The following is a 14,583-nucleotide window of genomic DNA, read 5'->3' as shown; positions in this document are numbered from 1 at the left end:
ACTTTTAAGATAAGGTCAAATCTAATTGTTAAAAGTTTCAATGGTTGCTAAATGATTCGTAGTATGGCTTCCTCGTACATGTCAGCTGCTACTTCTTGTTAGGCATGACTTCATAGAATCAGAGAGCTTAGGTTGCAGGGGACCTCAGGAGGTCATATAGTCCAATCCCTGCTCAATATCAGGGCAGGGATTCTGACTATATCAGAATTTCACATTGCCTTAAATGAGGAATAAGAAAGGGGAGCACATCTGTTGGAAGTGCCACTAGGAACTGCCCTTTCAGACCTAAAGATGGTAATCCTTCCAGTAGCTCTGAACACTTGCCTTCTAAAACAGAGGATAGCTTTAACAGAGACAAGAAGTACATATATCAAAGTGAGCACCCTCCTCTTTAGCTTATGTTTTTCTTAGGAAGAGAATGGTAAACTGAAATCGGTACAGGTATGATGTTTCTGTTGTCATGGTACCTTGGGCTACTTCTGTAAGATGGCCAAGTTGGTCATCTCCATTGTGGCTCTTCTATCTGTATACAACTTCTATGCAAAGTATGCAACATCTGAATTAGACTTGATGTATGCACTGCTTTATGTAGTGTAAAATGCAGGAGATTTTATTATGCAGTGTACAACAAAAGTTCTACTCTGTAATTAACCAAAATTGACTGTGTGGTGGAAAGAGTTGAATCAAAATTAAAAACTTGGATTAGCTGTCACTTTTTTTTCGTTCTGGATGAAAACTTCTTCACTGCCCACCCATTCTGCTGGCCACTTGGCCTTATAGCCTTGAAGAATAATTTTTTTTTTTTTTTTTCCAGTTGTGGTTAGTTTTTTGGAGGCAGGCTAGCGAACCCTTTCCAATTATGGGTACAAGAAAATTGTAAATATCAACTCGGATACTTGAATGTAGGAACTTCAAAGATAGCAACGTTTCTATTTTCAAACTAGGTACTTTGAGCCAAACTTGGGAAGGAAATGAACTCCTAGTTTCTTTGCAGTGTACTGTCTCTAGTGTGCAAAGGACTAAATAATATTTATACTGAGCAGTGGCCAGACTGGCAGGTCAGTTTTGTCAAGTGTGACTGAAGCTTCCTCTAGGGTCTTCGCTATAGACTTTTTTTAGTAAAAGACCCTAGAGGGAGCTTCAGTCACATTGACAAAACTGCTGGACTGGCCACTGTACAATACAGATAGTGTATATAGAGGGCTAAATACTACCCAGTACCCTTACATAAATATTTATCTAAGTGGATGTGGGATAAGGCAGTAAGGAGGACCACTATACCTGCACTGTAAGGAAACTCTTAATTCAAGTGTTTTTGTGCCCTGCACATGCTTTTCATGTAAGAAAAACTTTATCATTGCCTCTTAACCTAACCAGGTATAAGGGATCTTTTTGTGTATGTATGAGAACTATAATCAATAATCAAATACCTGAACCATTCAACTATCTGACTGCAATATGTGCCACCAACCTGCATGGTATGTGGCCAAAGGGAGAGCAGTGGCACCTAGAAGAATGAAATGGGGAGAAGAAATCATTAAGGTATAAAATTATTTAGTTTATGTATAATGTTTGTATAATTTTTCATTCAGTTGCCAGAAAATTTTGGTTCAGTTGATTTCCATCTGTTATGTGGAAACTACCACATTCCTTTTAAACTTCCATTTTTTCCATGGCTTCTAAAATGGCTGTCTTAAATTTTGAGTTGGGGGTGAGGTGAGGGGGAAGAAAGATGAAAAGGTTTTCTGCATGATGGAGATTGTATTGTTGTACATGTCTGTCTTAAGATGTTTTTAAATAATTAGGGGAGGGGGAGTGCATGCTTTTTTTAACCTGAGTCCTTGAATTTGAGTGCATCTTAAATTCCAGGTCCATCTTGCTCAGAGGAATACATTATATGGCACTTGTCAGAAAGAAACTTGAAAACTATTCTTGATCAGCAGGGATCCTGGTTTTCTCTGATTTTTAAAAATTTGCAAATTCTCTTTTATTTTTTTTAACCCAAAATCTGTGATAAAAATTAAAGGCCCCCCACAGCCCCCACCCAGTGCTGTTAGTGCCCCATATTCCCACCCACAGTCTCAACAGGCCTCCTGATTTCCCCCACCCTGCCCAATTTCTCCCCCCCACACACACTAACCTGCTAGGGTGGGTGTCAGTGTCAGTGGGGCTGTTGTGGAGGGGCAAGGCAAGGTGATGGGGAGGTAGGTCAAAAAGGGGGGATAGTGTGACCTTGTGTCCACTCAGGAGCAGGGCCAGGGGGCGAGGGAAGGGGTGCCACTCTGAGGGCCACACATTACCTGCTTGCCTGACAGGAGGCTTGCACACAGAGGGGGCTGGGGTGCCCCTCTGTGGGGGGGGGGGCAAGCAATACGGGGTACAGTGTGGTGGTGCCTGCCAAGTGCAGGCTGTACACATGCTGCCCGGCTGCCTGCCCAGGGGAGGGGGAGAGGGAGGCTTTCATGTGGTCGGAGCACAGCTCTGGCCAGCTCAGCAGCTGTGGGGAGGGATGAGGGGAAGGGGCGGTGGCTTGCATACAGTGGCTACTGCCACTTACCTGAAGGTTAAGGGTAGTTGCCTGCTAAACCTGCCGCTGCCGCTGTGGCGTGGTGCCCAAAGCTGTGCAGCTGGGCGGTAGCAGCAGTATAGTCATGGCTGGGTGGCATGCATCCATCCCCACCACTATGCCATGCTGTGCTGCTGCTGCTGCTGGCCGCACAGCTCCAGGCATAGCTCCGTCATGGCAGCAGGAGGTTTTGTATGAAGTGGCTGTCACCACTGGCATGGCCCTCTAGATAAATGGCAGTGGCCACCACATGCGAGCCCCTACCCCCATCCCTTGCCGTGGCTGCAGAGCCAGCCATGGAGCTGTGCTCTGGCCACATGGAAGCCTCCCTCTCCCCTTCCCCTGGGCAGGCAGCTGGGTGGCATGTATGCAGCCTGCACATGTCGGACACTACCACACTGTGCCCCATATTGCTTGCCCACAAAGCCCCCCACAGAGGGGCACTCCTGTCCCACAGCCCTCAAGCCCCAGGATCCAGGGGCAAAGGGCAAGTTTGAGCCTGAGCCCAGCCTTGGTTGCTTCGGAGGCTCAGGCCCCACCCTCCCCCTCTGGTCAGGGCTGGGGATTTCCCGCCCTTTCTGCAATTGGCTCTTGCAGGCTGGAGCTGTGCCAGCCTGCAAGAGCTCTTTGCAAAAACAGAGAATCAGTAGATTTCTCTGCTAAAAAGGGGAATCCACACTTTCTCTTTTTTGTGTGTTTTTTTTGTTTTTGTTTTTGTTTTTTTTTTTTTAAAAAAAGGGGGGGGAATCCATGGCTTTCTGTGTTCTTTTTCTGTGGGGAAATGGAAAACCTGGATCCCTGTTGATCAGACTATAACAGATTTGGTACTTAAAGCTTGTTGAATTAAAACTACGTTCTGCTGTGTCTTGGAGTTCACTTGACTATTTTTATTTCTTGGTAAGGTGAAACTATTTTCATTGTGTGTAACTTGGATATACAGGATTACTGGTTATGCTGTTAAGTTGAATTCATGTTACACATGAGGGAAATGTAATCTGTGTGGCAAAGTCATGAACTTTGTTTTAAATATATTTATCTTTCATAATAGTAAAAAGCAAGCACTTAATTCCCAAGTAACAAGTAAAGAGCAAACAATGGGCAAGTAAAAACAGAGTTTATTTTAAATTGCAAGCTTCTTCAGGAAAACTATGTGGATTAAAGTATCTTGGCAGTGGAGCCATTACATTTTCTCTTTCCTGGGAGGTTTAATTTCAAGAGTAAAGCTTAGTGCTGAATTCCTGTTGGAATATCCCATGCTATTTTGAAGTCTAGAAAGTCTTCAGTGGAGTACTCATCTGAGGGAACAGTTTTTTCCACAAAATTGCTGTCTTCAGTAACAATGGCCTGAATAAAGTTCACCCTGGCTTCAAGTGTACGAAATAAAAGCAAGGCATCCAACTAGACTTAACTACTGGTGTAGCATTTGGCAATAGGTTTGACTAGAGTAGAGCTAGTGGCAACTTCAAAAAAGCTTAAATGCAGAAGTCAGGGTACCAGAAGTTCTGTGCATGCCGGTTAAACAGTTGTAGCTTGGTTCCACACCTAGCATTTAATTAATTATTTTCTGTGCCAGGTGATTGAGGACCATTTTTATTGGTATAGGCTTCACGTAAGTACCAAATGCAGCACTAGTATTGAAGAACAGCATATTGCAAAAGTGCAGTTTTCAAGGTAGAAGTACTTTTGTGTGTGTGTTTTCCCAATGTTGACTTGAGCAACCTTTTAAAATGGAAAGGCGAACAGCAGTCTTACTGTGGACTTGGTGAAGATGCGTTGCTACAGTAAGTACAGAGAGTGGGGTCTGGAACTGTGTATGTATGCACAGATTAAATATGCTAGGGTCTGGGGACAAAAGTGTGTCCTTTTACCTTATCTCTGAAAGCTGACTTTTAAATTCCATCTTCCTGGGGGTTGACTCTAAATGTTCCATCTTCCTTATTATATTATTCTTGCCAACTCTTTACCCTTTGAGAATTGTTGTGTTCTAAGGTTAAAACAGAATAACTAACTCAGTTTCTTAGAACTCTAGTATCTTTTAAAACATACTTGCCTAAGCTAAACTACTTGCCTCTCAGAAAAGCAGATGCGGTATAAATGGAAGCATAAATCTCTTTAAAGGGAGCTGAGAGCAACCTTTTGCAGGTACCATCAATATGCAAAGTCTGCTTTGTGAAATGTGCAGGAGGTTATTCTCAGCATAACAGCAGGTATCATGCATCGGGGGAGAAAAAAGATGAAACTAGCTTTTTAATGTTGTGGCTCCAGTTAACTTCCAAAAGGTGTTGTTTATTTGGTTTTTTTTTTTCCCTCTAGAAAAAATTCTGTACCAAATGATATATATAGAAAACTCTCAAGTTCTACCACTGCTGGAAGGGGGGCCGGGTGGGGCATGAGACCAGCTGACAGCTAACATGCACAGAATTTATTACACTGCAAGCATCTTTAGTTAAGCATTTTCCAAGATACAGCAATTCCCTGCCCCCCCCCCCCCCCCCCCCCAAAAAAAAAAAAAAACCAAAACAAAACTGTAATGTCATTCTTCAGCTCTGGAACCCTTTCCTGGCTGTGGCTTGCCAAAACCTTAGGCTGGGCATCATCCAGAAGAGCTATCTCTCTATTTGGGCAGGGGTTTAGCAAACACTGTAACCTGAGATGTACTAGTTTTGTGGGGAGGAGGGAAATCTCTGTTTTTATTTTAGTTCCCTTGTAAATTGTCTTGTTCTCTTGTTTTATAAGGTATTCTATTCTCTTATTGTAAACTGCCCTGAGCTTTTGTTGGGAGGGGTAGGATGTCAATCAAATAAATAATGTTATTTCTGAAAAATTGAACAGTAAAGGTTCTGGCTGTAACCATCAAATGCTTAAGCCATCTTCAGTTTGTGTGGTTAAATCTGACTTTTTTTTTTTTTTTAAACTTTGTGGGAATTCAAGAACTAGGCCAAGTGTGTTGAAACTTGTTCCAGAATCGCAGCAATCGCTTTCCAATGTTGACATTTTGACAGACTCTATAAAATGCAGTTATTTTGACACTTGGCTGTAAACTGAGGGGCTGTGGCAAGTGTTGCATCACAAATCACGTGGTGTGATGGTTCTAATACTTGTGTGTTTTATAAGCAGTGCTTAATATCTTCAAACAGATGAGAGCAGAATTTAGGGGAGCAGGTACTGTTAGGTAAGAATTTAAGGCTTTTGGGTACAAGGGAAGAATCTTCTGTCACTAATTCCTAGAATAACACTCATGGAAATGGGTGGACCTCTTCAATGTTACATTGAGGCTAGAGGTGCACCAGTATTTTGGTCCATATCAGATCGGCACCAATAAAAGGAAAGTTTGACATTTATCGGCAAGTAGCTTGCTTTTTTTTTTTTTTTTTTTTTTGGCTGGTATAGATGATTAATGTCACCAGTAAATGCTGCATGTATGTGCACAGCTGCAGAGTGCACGCAGTTGGTGTGGGGAGGCACGTGGCCCCCAGATTTTTGTGGGCTGGAGATAGGCTGCTTGCTGTGGACTTGGGGTCAGGGGCTATATTTGCCTCTTCCTGGCAGGGGGGGCTGGCCCAGGGCTGTGCTCAGGGTGGGCAGCAGTGGTGCTGGAACAGGTGACTGCAGGGGAGCAGCCACCCCAAAATTTGCCATAGTCCCCCCTCAGTGCTACTCCTACCCCACACGAGCACAACCTGCTCTCACCCTGTGCTCAGATATAGGGGGCACATGACCCCCATGCCTCACTCATGGGTACACACTGGGAGCTGTGCCCCTCAGGGTTGCCTGCATCTCTGGCCTCTGCCCCAGCCCCATTCCCTCCCTCACTATGGGGGGGCCTCGATCTGTCTCTCCCATACCCTTTCCCTTCCCCTGACAGACTCACTGGCTTGATGCTGGTCTCCAGGCTGCTGGGCTGCATATTGGCTATTGGATCGGTATTGGCCAACGTAGCTGGCTGATAATCGGCCATTTATATCAACCAAAAAAATCTTTATCAGTGCACCCCTAATTAAGATGACTACAGATAATACTACATCTTTTAATCTTCTGAATTCTGTTAACAGAACCAAAGTTAAATAACTTGCTGTATATAAATTAACCATTGCTCTCACAATTTCTTACTGCTCCTGGGCTGGCAGGGAACACATGGAGGGAACTGGGCAGGCAGGAGGAACCAGCCTGCTGCTGCTGCCCTGCAGCAAGGTCCAAGTGAACAGGGCAGAAGTAGCTCTAGCAGCTGCTGGTGGCAGTGGCAGTAACAGCAGGTGGGAAAGTGGTGGAATGGGAATGGAGAAAATGTGCTGCTGAGGACATAAGAGAAGAAGCAGAAGGTGGGGGATTAAAGTCCCTGTCTGCTGCTGCTGCAATGTAGCTGCACAGCTTGAAAAGGGAGTGCAGCTGGGCCACTGTACCGCCTCTTGATCTATCCCTGTTCAAGGGCCACATTCTAGAAAACATTCCTTGGTCCACAGTAGTCAGATGTGTGGACTCCTGGGGTCAAGTAGAGAGCTCACGTTTTACTGGGAATTTGTAGCGAGTGTGGGCATATGCCTGGGTTCTGCTAGTATGTGGTGTCTCCTCTCACTGAGATTTGTATGTAGCTGTTAACTTTAGCGCTGATCTGAGGTTTTTCAAAAAATTAGAGCTGATGTTTCTTATGTGGCTCTGGTAGTCAGATGTATTTCCCTTTTCAACTTTTTAAATTAAAAATATATATTTGCTCATAGTAACTGCTAGAGATGCAAAACTTCTGGAAATGTTGAAGCCATGGAGAAGGCTTTCTCTTCCTGTTTTTTCTAGAAAGTGACAATTTGGGGAAAAATTGAAATCTGCTTTATTTTCTTGGCACCCTTTACAGATCTAAATTTACTTTGCTACTTTAAGAACATAAAATGTATTATGTACCGTATTTTTTCGGACCATAAGACGCACTTTTTTCCCCCCAAAAGTGGGGGGGGGAAAACGAGGGTGAGTCTTATGGTCCGAAGGTGTGTGTCCCGGGGAGACGGGGCGGAGCTTGCCCGCGGAGGTGGCGGAGCCTGAGCGGGACATCCGCCGCTTGTTTACACCGGAAGCCGGCACCAGTGCCGGTGGCCGGGAGCCGGCAATAAAAATGGCCGGCCACCGGCACACATAGTCTGTCCTGCCATAAAAACTGGGTGCGTCTTATGGTCAGGTGCGTCTTATGGTCCGAAAAATACGGTATAACTTGGTTTGCTCAAAAAATTATCATGTTTGGTATATTTATTTAAATTTAAAGGTATAGTTTATTCAGACTATTACAAATGTACTAATTAAATTTTACTTTAAAATGTTTTTAATTCTTGTTACAAGCTGCTGAACTCTAAGGAACCTAGCATCTCTTAGTTTTTGCCAGTTTTTGAGAAGCAGGCAAAAATTAAAGTTGAAAATAGAAGAAAACATCAACATTATAGTAAAACAAAGAAAGTTATTATGTATTCTGGACTTGGTCTCCTCCACAGTGTCAAGCAGATACAGAAAGCACTCATTTTTAGAAAAAGAGCTGAGAAAAAAGTATAGTAAAACAAAGAAAGTTATTATGTATTCTGGACTTGGTCTCCTCCACAGTGTCAAGCAGATACAGAAAGCACTCACTTTTAGACAAAGAGCTTGGGGGGGGGGGGAGAGAACAAAACCCCAAGACTAAATGAATACAAGTTTTGCTACATGCAACTTTGTCTTATCGGTGTCACTTTCTGAGCTGTCACTATTAGCAGTTTCTGCTGCTGCTTATCCTTCATTATTATCCTCTTCACAGACTTCGGAAAACTGAAGGTTTTCCCAGATTGAGACAAGCTTCTGTACTCTTTCACATGTTAATTTTATTTCTTGATTTTGGTGCAAGTATTTCCAAACATAGACCAGTTTCTTTTCACATGCTGCAGAACATGGAGGAATCTGAAGCAAGCAAGAGGAGTCAGAGGCTGTGTTGTGCAAAGGCATTATCATCATGTTGCAGGAAGGATATGCTTGGCAGAGTCCCAGCCTGCATTCCTGCACCAAATACCTAAAGATGTTCTGTATTCTGCAACATTTGAAAGTACTTTTCCAGCATCGGGTCCTAAAGTGTGTTGCTTGTTTTGTAATCCAGTCAAGTGCAGTAGCAGTGCTATCATCACTAACATTTCTGCCTTTGAATCTTCAAACCAAGAGACTTGGAGCAGCATGCATTGATTGGCAACAAAATTCTTCCTGGCTGTTAATAAAGTCTTTCACTTTTCTTTCTTCTGTACTTGGAGGCAGAGACACACTTAAAATCAGCTGTTTTTGAGAATCTGTTTGGGCCGTTTGGTAAAGAATGTCTGATAAAAGTGCACTGTCTGATTCAGATGCAGCGATTGCTGAAGAAATTGGCTTTGGAATCTTCAGGGAGTTCTGCAGCTGAACCCAGAAGACCTCCTCATCAAGTACAGCGTTCCTTACACTTCTGGGTACTTTAAAATCCTCATTTATTACTGTTTCTTGAAGAGCCTTGTTTTTAATAAACTTTCAAATGAGATCACTACTCCACCCCGTCTAATTTTTTTACTACAGCGTTTGAGTGTCACTATTTTATTCTTTGCATTCTTTTCTTCCTGCCGCTTCTTAAAGGCTGCAGCTACAATACGAGGTAGCTTTTACATTTTTTATAACTTCTTTTGCTCTTCTGTAGATCTCTTGCAGTGTCCAGCTTCATGATGTCATTAAGAAGAAAGTTTTAGCCCATGGGATGCACATCCTGTTGCAGTAATATGTGGATATTTATCCATTATGCTCTCCCATGGTGCTTTCGTGTTACTTGCATTGTCAGTCAGCAAAGCAAGTACTTTACCACTCCCAATCTTCTATAGGACTTGATAAGTTTTACTACTGATGTACTTTGCAATATGCCTGTTCTCCCCTGTTTCAATGCTTCTGCGTAAAATAAAAAAAAAAACGAAACAAAAAAAACCACACTGGTTGCGGTGTTGTCACAAAGTTTATGATTCCTTCACCCTGCACATCTTGTCCATCCCTCTGTAAGTACTCAAAGACACAGTGCTTCATTGTTTTGATTTGATTTTTTTTTTTCCTTGTGCAGATTGCATTACACATTCATATTCTGGCTTATTCTTTGAGCAAGCCTCTCTTAGTCTGCTGGGCAAATGGTCTTAGTATTTTAAAAGCTTCCTGCCAGTATGCATTTTCAGTTATTGACAGTTGCATCCTAGAAGAATATATTGCTCTTGCAAGAGCTTGGTCAACTTTTCCTGGTCTTCAGGTGTCGTCATGTCTACAAATAAAGCTATTGAGAGTCTTTTGTATACTGTTGGTTGTAATGTTTGGTTACTTGAAGATGTTGATTGGGCAAACCTTTGTGGTGATGAACTTTTTATAGAAGAAGCAGCATCAGTAGGAGGTCTTCTGGATCAAGAATATTGGAAAGAGCTACTTGCACTTCCATCATCATGATCTACCTCCTCCTCACTTATACCTAATGAAGGATTTTTTTAATGTCTGCAGGACACTTTTATTACATACAAGGATGTGTTTGGTCATCCTGGTAGCACTTGGAAATGCACTTTTGTCAGTATTTGCAAGTCTCTTTTTCTCTGAATAACTTGCAGGGTGGAAATGCTTCCATGTGCTAGAGGTTGATCACACTATTTTGCTGAGGGAGAAAAAAGAAAAATATAATTTAGTGGCTAGCTTGCATATATAAACACTAAGGTACAGCATACACAATTTAGTAATGGATGGAGGAGAGGTCTCCTCAGAGTTAACTGAACAACTTCCCTGCCCTGCAAGTCTCACCTCACTGCTAAGGTTGGGTGATTTGTCATAAAACATCATATTAGTAGGAATTTGATTATGAATGACACAGGTTATGAAAAGATATGAACATTTTGTCCTAAACATTTTATCTATCATTCTAAGAAAATACTTCATAAGAGGTTTGTTAATTTTTTCAGAATTTTTTTTGCTTTTTTTTCAACTTTTCCAATTTTTTGGGAAGAGTCCTCGGAGAGAAGTGAGGAAAAAAAATTGTTTCCCAAACCTTTCTGTATTCTTTTCCTCTGGGCCTTCATCTCTAACTGCCCACACAACTAGCTTCCCTGCCTCTTCCTTTCCTTTCCCTCCTTTCTCACATTCAAGTTCCCTCTGGCTCCCAAGCATGCCTTGGGCCTGGTTCCATGCCTACCAGGTCTACTCACTAGGTCTCCTAGTAAACTGCTCCTCTCCTTCCTTTCCACACAGACTTGTTGTTCTCCAGATAAATAATCTTGAGCAGCTAAAACAGCTTTAAGGGAAGGTGGTCTTGCAGATGCATTCACTCTTACTGAATTCAACACAACTAGGCAGCTGTCAAATTACTTCCAGAGAGCTGAAGTGGAGTATCTGAAGTAGTTTAAGCTTGGTTCTTGTTTGCTGTTACTGTTGTGTATGGTTGGAAGGTGGGGGAAATGGCACATAGGCTGTAATGTGCATTTCAGGTTGAAGTCTTCTCTAAGTTCTGTAACCTTGCAATTCATAGAGGTTAGGGTCAGAAGGGACCTCCATAGATCATCGAGTCTGACCCCCTGCATAGACAGGAAAGAGTGCTGGGTTCAGATGACCTCACCCAGATGCCCATCTAACCTCCTCTTGAAGACCCCCAGGGTAGGGGAGAGCACCACCTCCCTTGGGAGCCTGTTCCAGACCTTGGCCACTAACTGTGAAGAAATTCCTCCTAATGTCCAGTCTAAAGCTGCTCTCTGCTAGCTTATGGCCATTTATTTCTTGTAACCCACAGGGGTGCCTTGGTGAGTAGAGCCTCACCCATTCCCTTTTGCAACCCCATGATGAATTTATAGGCAGCCACAAGGTCACCTCTCAACCTTCTCTTGCGGAGGCTGAAGAAAGTCCAGGTACCCTAGTCTCTCCTTGGTTAAGGGCTTGGCCTGCGAGCCCTTAACCATATGAGTGGCCCTTCTCTGGACCATCTCCAGGCTATCCACATCCCTCCTTGAAGTGTGGCGCCCAAAACTGGATGCAGTATTCCAACTGTGGTCTGACCAGTGCCCGAATGGAGGGGAAGTATCACTTTCTTGGTTCTGTTTGTCATGCATCTGCTGATGCATGATAAAGTGCAGTTAGCTTTTCTGCTGACTTTGTCACACTGACTCATCTCCATCTTGGAGTCCACTAGGACTCCAAGATCCTTCTCTGCTTCTGTGCTACTGAGCAAGTCATTTCCTATGCACTAGGTGTGTTGGACATTTTTCCTCCCTAGGTGCAGCACTTTGCATTTCTCCCTTTGTTAAATCGCATTCTGTTTTCTGTCTAGTGGTCCAACCTGTCCAGGTCTGCCTTTAGTTGTTCCCTGCCTGCCAGTGTGTCCACTTCTCCCCACAGTTTTGTATCGTCCACAGACTTGGACAGAGTACACTTCACTCCCTTGGCCAAGTCACTGATGAAGACATGGAAGAGTATTGGTCCAAGGACTGAGCCCTGCGGGACCCCACTACCTACTCCCTTCCAGGTCAATACTGACCCATCCACTACCGCTCTCTGGGTGCGACTCTCTAGCCAATTTTGCCACCCACCGGACTGTGTCACAGCCTCCTAACCTGTTCATTTGTGGGGTGGGATACTGTATCAAAGGCCTAGCGCTTCCACCCTACTACTAGAACCCACTTTGTGCCTTATGATGAATTGTATTATTTGATAGTCACTGTCCCCCAGGTGCCCACTGATCTGTAGGTCCCCTACCATGTCATCCCTTGTCAAGCTTGTTTTTATTTTGCCTTTTTTTTTTCCTCACGCTGTCTCAAGTTAACTACATCACTAAAAGTTCTCAGTGGAGCTAACTTTAAACTGTAGCAAAATGGGTCTATGAGTTTAGATTGAAACTTGATTAAGAAAAGAGCAAATTTACTCCAAAGCAAAATGCATCCTACTTTTATGCCATTTCTGCATAGTCAAATTGGTACAGACATTTGGGTTTTAAAGAATTGCAGTGGATTTATAAGTTCCCTCTGTAGTAGTAGAGTTGTCAGTTACCTTTTTACAGTACTAGATCACTTTTTGATTTTTAGAGTCTTTGTGTACTGATAATGATAAAAATCTTTCTAGGCTCAGAACTTTTATGTGTGTGGGGGCTTGTGTTTTTAATAAACTGAGAGAATTTGACATGCAACCCAGTGACATTTTAGACTTGCATCTTGCAATGGAAAACTGTAGTTCATAAACATGCCCTTCCCTGATTATTAGGAAGGCCTTAAGGAAGAAAAAAGATCTTTAACTTAGATTGTGGGTAAGTACCTGAAGTCTGATGCCAGGTGCCTAGCCATAGGTCTAGCCTCATCCCAGCCTGTTTCATAGATTCATAGAAGTAGGGTTGGAAGGGACCTTGTAGGTCATCAGGTCTGACCCCCTGCCCTGGGCAGGAGAGAAAACCGGGCTCAAACGACCTCAGCCAGGTAGATGTCCAGCCTCCTCTGAAAGACCCCCAAGGTAGGAGCCATCACCACTTCCCTTGGAAGTTGGTTCCAGATCCTGGCTGCCCTGACTGTGAAGTAGTGCCTTCAGATGTCTAGTCTCTAACAACTTTTGGCTGTTGCTCCTTGTTACCCTGGAGGGCACTAGGGGGAACAAGGTCTCTCCCAAACCCTGCTGGTCCCCCCTCAGCCTTCTCTTGCGAAGGCTGAACAGGTTAAGGTCCCATAGCCTCTCTTCATAGGGTCTGCCCTGCCGTATGTGGATCATGCGGGTGGCCTTCCTCTGGACCCTCTCAATGCTGTCTACATCCCTCCTGAAGTGCGGTGCCCAGAACTGAACACAGTACTCCAGCTGTGGCCTGACTAGTGTTGCATAGAGGGGGAGGATCACCTCCTTGGCCCTGCTTGCATCTGTGGATGACAAGGTATGATTAGCCCTACTGACCGTGACCTCGCATTGTCAGCCCATGTTCATCCTGGAGTCATTATTGACTCCAAGATCTTTCTGCCACTGTGCTCTCAAGAAGGGAGTTTCCCAGCTTATAAGTGTGCTGCTGGTTCCTATTGCCCAACAGTATTGAAACCCATCCTGTTTTTGTTAGCTTACCCCCATAACCTGTCCAGGTCCTGGTGTAATCTGTCCTTCCTTCTGGCGTGCCCACCTCACCCTGAATCTTGGTATGATCAGCAAATTTTAAACAGACTGCTTTTCACCCCATCATCCAAGTCACTAATAAAGAAATTGAACAGTGCAGGCCCAAGAACTGAGCCCTGGGCATTGGAGTCCCCCACTTCCCTCCAGGTCAAAAAAGACCTGTCCACCACTACCTTCTGAGTACGACCCTTCAGCCAACTTGCAATCCATCTGACTGTGTAGGCATCAGTGCCACAGTCACCTAGTTTTTTAATAAGAATGGGGTGGGAGATGGTGTCAGAGACTTTGCTGAAGTCCAGAAAGACTACATCCACTGTGATGCCTGCGTCCAATGCTTTTGTGACCTGATCATAGAAGGCAATCAGGTTGGTCTGACAGGACCTGCTCCTAATGAAACCGTGCTGGTTGCCCTTGAGCATCATCCCTGCTGCTGGCTCATCACTGATGTGCTCCTTGGTAATCTTCTCAAAGAGTTTCCCCAGGATTGAAGTAAGACTAATGGGCCTGTAGTTGCCCGGGTCCTCCATCTTCCCTTTTTTTGAAGATGGGGACCCCGTTGACTTTCTTCCAGTCATCTGGTACCTGGCGAGAGCACCAGGAGTGCTCGTTAAAGCCATGCCAGGGGCCCCGCAATAACCCCCGCCAATACCCTCAACACCTTGGGGTGGAGAGCATCTGGACCTGCTGATTTGAACACATCCAGTCCCTCCAGAAGCTCCCGAACCCGGTCCTCCCCAAGCTTAGGCCGGCTAGTGTTTTCTCCTGAGGCCGTCTGGAATCTTGGTCAGGGAGTCCCAGTCCCCGCACAAGAAAATGGAGGCAGAGAATTTGTTAAAAAGGTCTGCTTTCTCCTCTCGTGCAACCACCAGATTGCCAAGCATATCCGGCAGGGGCCCCACATTTACCTGGTGCCT

The sequence above is a fragment of the Crocodylus porosus genome, unplaced genomic scaffold (assembly GCF_001723895.1).
Source record: "Crocodylus porosus isolate Cpor-Errol unplaced genomic scaffold, CroPor_comp1, whole genome shotgun sequence".
Classification (NCBI taxonomy): domain Eukaryota; kingdom Metazoa; phylum Chordata; order Crocodylia; family Crocodylidae; genus Crocodylus; species Crocodylus porosus.
The sequence above is the reverse complement of the archived record's forward strand: the minus strand, read 5'-3'. Positions refer to the sequence as shown.